Source organism: Egretta garzetta, unplaced genomic scaffold (assembly GCF_000687185.1).
Source record: "Egretta garzetta isolate BGI_Z169 unplaced genomic scaffold, ASM68718v1 scaffold226, whole genome shotgun sequence".
NCBI lineage: Eukaryota > Metazoa > Chordata > Aves > Pelecaniformes > Ardeidae > Egretta > Egretta garzetta.
In genome coordinates, this window is record NW_009260021.1 from 249558 (window position 1) to 258700 (window position 9143).

General features: G+C 54.7%; 1 protein-coding gene across 1 annotated transcript in view; it reads left to right on the forward strand.

The window, feature by feature from the left end:
• LOC104127969 (Krueppel-like factor 5) overlaps window positions 1-9143 on the forward strand; it is a 26884-nt gene that overhangs the window by 6691 nt on the left and 11050 nt on the right. The gene's annotated exons all lie outside the window — the stretch shown is intronic.

Below are 9143 nucleotides of genomic sequence, written 5' to 3' on the forward strand. Positions count from 1 at the left end.
TGTTGCCGAGCCCTTCGTGGGGCTAGAGGGACCTCGGGAAGGAGGGAACCTTTTGGGCTGTTTTGCTTTGGGATCGGCTGACGCCTGCTGCTTTCAGGACCAGCCCGCAGATTTGCAAGTCTGATGGGCTTTCCGTTTGGTGGGTGTCTGCAGGGCCATGGGGAAACTAAGCTGGAGTCCCCAGAAGGGAGGAATTTGTCCATCTCCCCCTGCGGGAAGACCCTGGGGACAGTGCCCGGGCAGGACGGCTGCCTGCCACAGCCCTGTGTCGGGGTGGTGGGCTCGCTGCAGCTCAGACCCCCTTGTGGGAGCAGGTCCAAAATCAGCGGGGAGCTTGCTACTGCTCAGCAGGCTTTGGACAAAACCCGTGTTACCGGTGAGCCAAAGGCCAGGAAATTTGAGGGATCTCATCCATAGTCTCTGTTATTTTACTTTTCCTTCATCCCCCCAGCCCGCAGAGTTCCCCGCGTGTCGGGGGGGTTGCGTAGGCAAGCGCCGCTGGAAGCGGACGCGTCCTAGGATGAAGCGGCTTGGCCGAACCTTGAGCTCGTTGGAGCACAATGGCTTTGTCCGGGCGGTACAAAGGCTGATTGTTCTGCCGGGGGCCAGCGCCGAGAAAGAAGCAGATTACAGGTGTGCGGTTCCTTTTCCTCCTGCGCAGCCCTCGCCAGAACCTGTTTGCCACTTGCCGACGTGAGTGAGGTTGCAAATTAGCCAGGAAAGCCTGTCGTGGGGTTGGATATTTTTGGTTTTGAACACTGAAAAGGCAGGTATTTAAGGAAGGAAATGAGCGGGGGACTCCGACTCTGTAATAAACGCAACGGATTTCCCTTTATCGCTCTTCCCAAATGGTCGGTGGGAAGCACACGCAGTCGTCTGAAAGGTCTCGGGCAGCGCGTTTCTGGCTGGTGCATCATCAACTGTGAATTTCCCCCTCTCAAACCTGTTCGGTCAGCTACCTACGCGATTTTGTTCCCCTGCCCTGGTCCAGTGAGTTCTTTTATCTAACCCATCCACTGCAAATAATCACACTTACGGCCGTCTCTCGTTAGCTGAGCCCCTTGATTAGAATATTTGCTTTTCTTGTGCTCCATTGGTGAGTTCTGTGAGTCACAGGGTACGGCTGGGGTTCGGGGATTGGGTAACTCATGTTTACAATTCAGATGTTCTCAGAACTTGAGCTAGCATGAAAACTCTCAAAAAAGCCCCATGGGCTGTTTACCACATCAAAGAGGTTCAGCCCCTTCCAAGCTCGGATTGAAACTCAAACAAAGAATCTTTCATTAAGTTCAGTAAATGCTTGGAGAATTCTTTGAAAATTATTATTTTTTAATTTTTTTTTAATGTGAGGGGGACCTTCAGGTTTCCACCAAGGACGGGATTTGCAAGGATTAAAATGCATTTAATGACCTTGCTCTTTGTGGTACTTTCAGTACGAGCAGGAGAAGAGAATGGCAAGAAATTGGTCCCAGGAGAGCAGGTCCAAAAAGACAGCGCTTGCAGGAGAAAAGAATATTGCCCACCCGTTATCACGTCTGTCGCACCTCAGGCAATTTGTTTCATGAATCTGAACCCGTCCTGGAGAGGGCAGAGAGATGTGGGTACCTACTCACCAGCCCATCCAGCCCATAATTTTAATGCTGCCCGCACAATGTCATCATTTTCCATTTTGCTGCCCCTCAAGGACAGTTTAGGGAGCTGGACCCAGGGGTGGGTGAACATGTTCCCATGAAAATCCTTCTCGCAATGAGCAGAAGGTTTGATGGTGTTCTTGAAAATGTGGAAATGACCCAAGTTTGTTAAACTGGAGAAACAGGGGCACCCCCCCCTTCCCGAATGACCATTCAAAACGCTGCTGTTTTCAAACATAACGTTTCATTCCGAGCGACTTTCAGGCTTTGGTGGTTTTTGTGGTTCTGTGTTTTGCGGTTGGGAGAACTCAAGATCGTGAGCTTGGCTGACTGTTTGATGTCCCCCTGGGGTGCGGCGAGTGGCTGGCAAACCCCCTGGCTCCAAAACGCTCTGGCTGGAGCTTCTCTTGATGGGAACTGTCAATTGTTGGCCTGTGCCATAATCAGTCACCCTCAATTAACAGCAATTGGCAATTTCTAAATAGGGAAAACGTGGAAAGAGAGGGTTTAAGCCGAAGGAAGGGATCTTGAGGAAACCCTTGGAGGTTTTCTGCTGTCAGGCTAAGAGAAAGACCCTCCCAGCAGCGCAGATGCTAGGGAATACGTAGGGTAGCATGCATGGCAGAAGGGGCTGCAGCAGGCGGACCTGCTCCAACGTCCCCCTCGGTCCCCGATTCAGGCAGGTTCTTCTTGGCCCTGTACTGTGCTAGGTGCTGCGCAAGCTTGGAAGAAAGAAGTTGGCCCAAAGACCTACTGGCTCCAACACAGCGTTTTCACCTGCCTTAGGGTTTGGTTTGTTTTTGTTTTGCTAACTGGTTTGGTGAGGAAGTTGAGGGCCACAAGGACGGTGGGGTTTGCTGTCCGCACGTGAAACCTGACCTTGCTTTTCCCAGACGTGCGCGGGGTATTGGGGCCTGCCTTGTGTGCTGTGCTGGGAAGAACAGGCTTTTTTGGCCTGTTTTATCGCTTGCTGAATGCCAGGAGGACTTCACAAGCCCCAGCAAGCAGGGGATGACTCACCCTGCCTTTGTCAGACCCTGCCCTGGGAATGTGCTGCTTTTCTTCTGATCCCAGGAGGCGAGGTGACGAGCGTGAGCTTTTAGATGGTTTGAGCGCGGCGGAGTGAATCCCACCCATCACCCAACTGGGGAAGCTCCCTATGAGCTCTATCTAACAGCCTCTCACATGCCACGCTCCGTTCAGGGCCTGTGGCACGGATGCATAACCAGAGGGGAGCTGGAAGGCTTGAGGATAAGCCAAGTGTCCTGCGGCCATGTAAAAGCTTAGAAACAGATGGATAAATTTGTCCGTGTCATCCTGGGGAACAGGGACATCTGCGAGCCTCCATCTCCTCAGATTCGGGGGAGAGGGTGTGCTGGAGTGGAGGCTGCAACCAAGAAGGAGAAATGGAGCTGCAGGTGGGCCTGCTTCTAGTTGATGGCACCAGCAGGGGCTGCATAGCTATCCAAATCCAACTTTTGACCATGTGCATGCATAAACCGGGGAAACGCTTGAGTTCCTGCATGTTTTGGCTGGGGCTGAGGTAGCTCCAAGCCTCCTGATCTTCCAGGAGTTGAAATAACATTAGGTCATTTCACCTTTCCAGAAAAAACATCCAAATGGCCATACCAGCTCACCCTAAGTCGACCCAGCTCAGCCTTCTGCCTTCCAACTGTGGGTGCCCACTTAGCTTGATGGAAAACCTCCAGTTGGCTTTGATGGGCTTGGCCCCAGGCTTTGCTGAGCAAGAGCAGGTCAGAAATAGAAAGCTGTGTACGAAGGCACAACTCCCTTCAGTCCTCGTGTCCTTCCCTCCCACACTTTGAGAGCTGCCCCCCTGCCGGAGCAGAGCAGGGAGCAATGGGTGAGGAGGAGGGGTTGTCCCCGTTACCCCAAATGCCTTTGGGCTCCATCCAGTGCTGAGGTTGTGCGTGGGTGGTCTGCAAAAAGTGAAAACCAGCGTGGAGATACTCTAATGTCAACCTGGGACCCCCCACACCGGTCTAGACCTGCCTAAGGCCATATGGGCCACTGTAAGGCCTAGAGATGGTGCAGCTGGGCCAGAGATTTCTCCAAGCTCAGCGTCTCCAAGGTCTACCCACTAGTTATTTTTCAGTCCATTTACAGCTTTATTTTCTGAAAGGTTTCTGTTTGCTCTCTTAAAGCCTGCCGGAGCCTGGCTGCTCCAAACTGCTCCTCTTCCAGGCACTTGACCTTGGAGTTGGATGAGGGTGTTTTTCCTGGTTTCTTTGGCCTTTGGGATTGCTGACTGTACTGGCATGATTACTGTGATAAATAACCAAGGTAGATTGCCTTTGAGTGAGTCTTTATCAGTTGTCGGAGGAAAGGCATAGCAAACAGAGTCAGCAAGTCTGCTGGAAATGTTGCTGCCTACTGGCTCAGCCAGAGGCCAACCAACCTCCCAGCTGCCCACATCTGCCTCGATGGCAGCTCAAGGAAATTCCTTGTTTCTGAGAGGTGATAATTCCTTTGGGTAGTTCAAGCACAAGGGCAGAAGAGAGTACCAGAATAACCCTCCAGAGCAGCGTGGCTCAGCTCCTGGGCCATCCATGAGCTCCTGGCAGAAACATGGAGAAAGGGTTTATCTTTGTGGCCTTGTCCTGCTCCAGAAGCTGCTCTTGCAAAGTGGGAAGGGATGAGAGCTTCCAGCTGGAAAGCTGGTGGGATAGATCACCTCTGGCAGTCTTCTCCACGGACTCCAGAGAGAGCTTGCACAGAGACTTCAGCTTAGATGCTCGCTTTCCAGGCAGCCAAAGGTAGCGAAGATGAGTCTTGCCCCCCTGCGTGTAACGCAGGCACGGCTGATGCTTCAAGGGCAGCACTGGTTTCTTGGAGTAGCGCCTAACCTCTTTGAGACAGAGCAAGCAGAGGAGGCCACCGGGGGCCCGCTGCAGCCCAGCACCCACCCACGTAGGCACAGAGTTCGGCTCTGCTGCCTTCAACGGGGCTTTCTTATTTACGGCAGCTCAAGGTTTGGCCCCGCACGTACTTGAAAGGAAGAGCCCCGGGGATTTCTTTGCTAATCCCGTTTTGCAGAGAGTTCCAGAAGACTTGAGGAACAAACAGAAAATAACGTCGATCGAGGTCAATATCAAAACCAAATGATCAGAGAAACAAATATTTACTCAGGTCAATATTTAACTAGGAGACAATAAATGCTGATATTGAACCAAATCTGTATATAAATATAGTCTATTTATAACGTGTCCCTTTAAAGGGGTACTGCCAGGTACTTGCCATGGTTTGTGATTGATGATTATCCTCCCCATTGTTTGCCGATTCCCTTGGAGGCTGGAGTTTCGTGCAGGTGCATGTATGAGAAAGAGCCTGTACTGCGTAATCCCGGGGCCCGGACAACAGACGCAGCCGTTGTCCCACGCATGCCGGTGCTCGGGGAGGGTCCCTCGCAGCCGGAGCAGGCACCCTGCCGTTCCCCCATCCCTCGAACCCCCACGTCCCAGGGTCGTGCTTCTGGCTGACCTGCAGGGGTGAAGCTGGTATTTTGCTTGCACCCCTCTCCCCGACAGCTCTTTGTGTTGGTGAGCGGCGTTGTGGCTGGGGCTGGCCACGGGCAAGAGCCCCCATGGGGAAGGGGGCTTGATGCCTCTCAGGGTTGCAGAGCAGGACGGGGTGGGGGGCTGTGGGCAGGCAGGGGCGAGCGCAGGGCTGGAAGCCGCCAAGTGCTGAAGAAACTTCCCCCCTTCCCGAGCCCTTTCCCCCGCAACCGCTCCCTCTGCCAACTTTACAAGCTCATTGCCTGTTTAGCAAACATTGATTTCTCTCCTTGTTCTCTCGCTGCTGCCCGTGTGGTGACAACATCTGATGTTTCTATGGAGGTTTGTTATTTATCAACTTCAGATTAGAAAGCGTTTAATCATGGGAAATACACGTCCCGCCTCCTGCCTCGACAGCCTGCCCTGCCTAATGCTCTTCTAACGATGCTCGTGGTTAATCGCTGGCAAAACGGCACGGTTGGCTCAAGCGCCATTTTTTTTTCTGCGCCCTCCCAAGCAATGTTTGTCTTGGATTCTGCGTGTATTGATCGATGTCCTGAGAACGCCTCACCCTGCCTTTGACGATATCTGAAAGAGGGATAGAGGTGTCCAAGGCAGGAGGTTCCCGCAGGGTTTATGAAAATTGGCAGGAGGTAGAGGGGGAAGGCTTGTGTCGGCGCCTATCAGCCACCGGAGAATCCACGCCGGGGGAAGCTGGGGGATGCAGGGCTTCGCTGTCCGCTGCCGTCATCGAGCGAGGGGCTTTGCAGGGCTGGATTTTTACTGATTTCACAGCGCTGGGTGCTTCACAACATCCGGCTCCTTCAGAGGCTGCTGAGGTTACCTTGCCCTCCAGGGAATTTCGGTCGCCAGGTTCGGATGTGCCAGTGCGGAGTGTAACGCGGTCCTGCTGGCCCAGTGGCACAAACTGGTGTCCAGTGGCCGTGTCTGGAGCGGGCAAAGTGCTCCTTCTAACCCCTTTCCTTTTCCTGCTTGGGTTTTTTGGTTTTTTTTTTTTTGGCTTTCTTTTCTCTGGCAGGTTGAAAAGCTCCTCCTCCATGGTCAGCAATCGATACTAGGGCTTTGAGGGGGGAAAATACCCCAGGAGTTCAGTGCTTTTATTGCATGAAGGGCTATCCTGAGGGACTTTCCTGGCCAAACCAAAGATCCCCCTTTGGACACCTCTAAACTCTAAACTCTAAACAGGAGCTTTGTTGACGCCTGCTTTGCCTGCGTTTTCCCTTTGCTTTATGTCTGACCTGGCGACCTGTGACGGCTGGCGGAGCCCGTGCCGGCGCGGCTGCCGGAGCCCGGGGCATTGCCCGCCTCCAGACCTCGTACCTCATCCTCGCCTCCGGTGATTGCAGCAACGGCATTGCTAGTGACTGTAGGGGAAACTGGGCCACTGAAGACCTAGTGGCTCTTCAGCCAGAAGGCCCTGGAGGCTTTCTCCATCAGGTCACGGTGGGCATCTCTCTTGCAGAATTGAGATGAACTGAGCTCCCTGGCTATGTGATAAGTTCAGTCCCTCTCAAAATGGCGAGAAAATGGTTAATTCCTCGCCTGTGGCTGGCAGACAGGGAGGAAGGGATGGGCTGATCCTTCCAGGTCATTGCTGTCTCATGTGAGCCCACCACAGTGTCCCAGGATGCCCTCGCCGGAGTGGCCCCAGGCAGGGCTGCAGCCGGCCAGCAGGACCCACTTGGGCTGGTCGAGGAGTCTGCAGGGACCTGGCATCTCTGGGGCTTCCTCCCAGCGGGGCTCGCTTTGCCCTCAATTGCTTCCTTTGTGTTTGTGCTGCTCACCACGGCAGGGCTGGAACACAGACGGCTGGCAGAGCAGAGGGGTTTTGTGGTCTCCTGGTGTGGTTGACCCCAAAATGAGGGATCCAGCAGCTGGACCACCACTTGCAGGCTCAAGCACTGCCTACAAAGGAGCTTGGCTGAAGTATGCAGGTGCTTCTGAAGCTGGTTTTTTTCCTGTTGGTGGGGATGATGGGACACAGCTTTCAACCCCAAAACCCCTGTAGCTCTGGCCTGGAGATTTTGTGTTTAAGCATCTCCTCGTGCTTCCAGGCATGAAGACCACATGGAGACCATGGTTCTCCAGGGGTGGCAACTCTCAGCACCCCCGACCTGTTTGGTACCCACCCTCTCAAGGCTGTGTGGCTCTGTGGTCTATTGTGGCCTTGCAAGGAACATCCTCCATGTAGATGCATCTCCCAGAATATGAACACCCCAAAATGGGAAAACCGAGTCCGTTGAGTTGGTTTTGCTGGTTTTCTGTGAGAGGGAGAGGGAAGCCTGGGCTGGTTTCTAGCCCTTGCTGGTCTGACTGACCAGCCTGACAATGTGTGCATGACCCCAAACTGGGAAGGCGAGAAAAGGCTTTACCACAATCTTATTGAACTGGAGAAATGGTAGAAGTTAGGGTAAAACCTACTGGTCATGGAGGAGAAAATGGGCACCCTGGAAACGAGCAGGCAGCAGCAGCTGCAAGAGGAGGATGTGGAATGAGAATGGGGCACAGGTTGGTGCTGAGCCCACGGAAGGTGGATAAGCACTGTTTTGGGATTTGGAGATAACTCTGCCCCTTAACTTGGTGCTGGAGGGCTGTGGCCTGTTTTGGGCATTGTCCTTGGAGAAAGGGTCTGGGTGAGAAATGTGAGGAGAGCCCTCGGCCCCCTCTACGGGAAGCTGGGGGGAATTGAGGCAGGAGAAGGGAGGCGTGCAGGACGTTTGCAAGCACACTATAGTGCATACAGGGAATGATAAAGGAGATTTAAGTCCTGGCAAAATCTTTCCACCTTGAAGATTGTGAAGCACAGGAATGGGCTAGCTGACGGCAAACTGCAGAGAAGGTCCCTGGGGACCCCTGTGGCCAGGGTGGCTGGGATACTTGCTCCTGTGCTCGAGGAGGTGGGATTTCTCCCAAGTCCTCCATTTGTAGGAGCCTGGCAGTGGTGTGATGCTGTGAGCTTTGCCTCGGAGGGGCTGGATCTAGCTTGTGGTGCTGCCATGCTTCTGCCAGGAAGCACGGTCTGTGCGAGCCGTGGTGGCGTGGCTGAGGCTCGTATCCTTGCTCTTGCAGATGTCGTGGCCCATGGCACTGGGAGATGTTGGGCAGAGGACTTGTGCCTGAGGCCCTGGCCATGCAGCTGAGCGTGGTGTCTCCTGGCCATCACAGCCCCTTGTGACGGCTGCCCGCGCCAGGGCCCGGGTGCTGGGGCTTGGCACTGCCCCAGCCCCAGGTGTGCACCAAAAAAATCCAAAACCCTCATGCATGACTTGAGTGAGTTTTGCGGGCTCTGCCCTTTGTGCCTGCTCCAGCGGTTTCCAGCCTGTTCCCAGGACGCAGCATGAACGCTTCAGCCCACCCTAAGGTAGGCTTTGTAGATGGCAGCCCCACGGGAACTGGGAGAACTTACTGGTTTGACTGGGCTGGAAATCTCTGAAGAAGGCCTTTGCGCCGTGCCTCCAAGCCTCCTCTGGAAAGCTCTCTATTTCTCAGCTATCTTCTCTCTCCCCGGGAGCTCACCAAACCTCGCAGCCGGGCCGAGCTGCTGCCCAGATTCACGGAGGTGCCGCCCTCCCCGGGCGGGCACGGCCCGGACGCCGCGGCGGATCCCGCTCTGCCGAGGGTTACGACCTAAAACCAGAGACCGGCGGCGTGAGCTGGGAACAGAGTCCCTGCTTGTCCCCGCAGCGGGCGGCGCGGTCCCTCCTCCCACCCCCCTGCGGGAAAGGAGGTGTTAAACAGGAAAAACAGACCCAAAAAAAGAAAATTCCTGTCAGCGAGCGGGGAGCAGGTGCTGCCCAGGCTCCGCTCGCACCTCCGGCAGGAGGAAAATGGAGGTCGGCGCCGTGCGGGCTGGGCAGGCTGAGCCCTTGCCGGCTCCTCCTGCGGCCTCCGAACCGCCTCTGCACCCTAAGCCTGGATTTGGGAGGTGGGGGCTGAGGGGGTCCTGTCCCCACCCCCCACCCCCCCGCACGCCCGG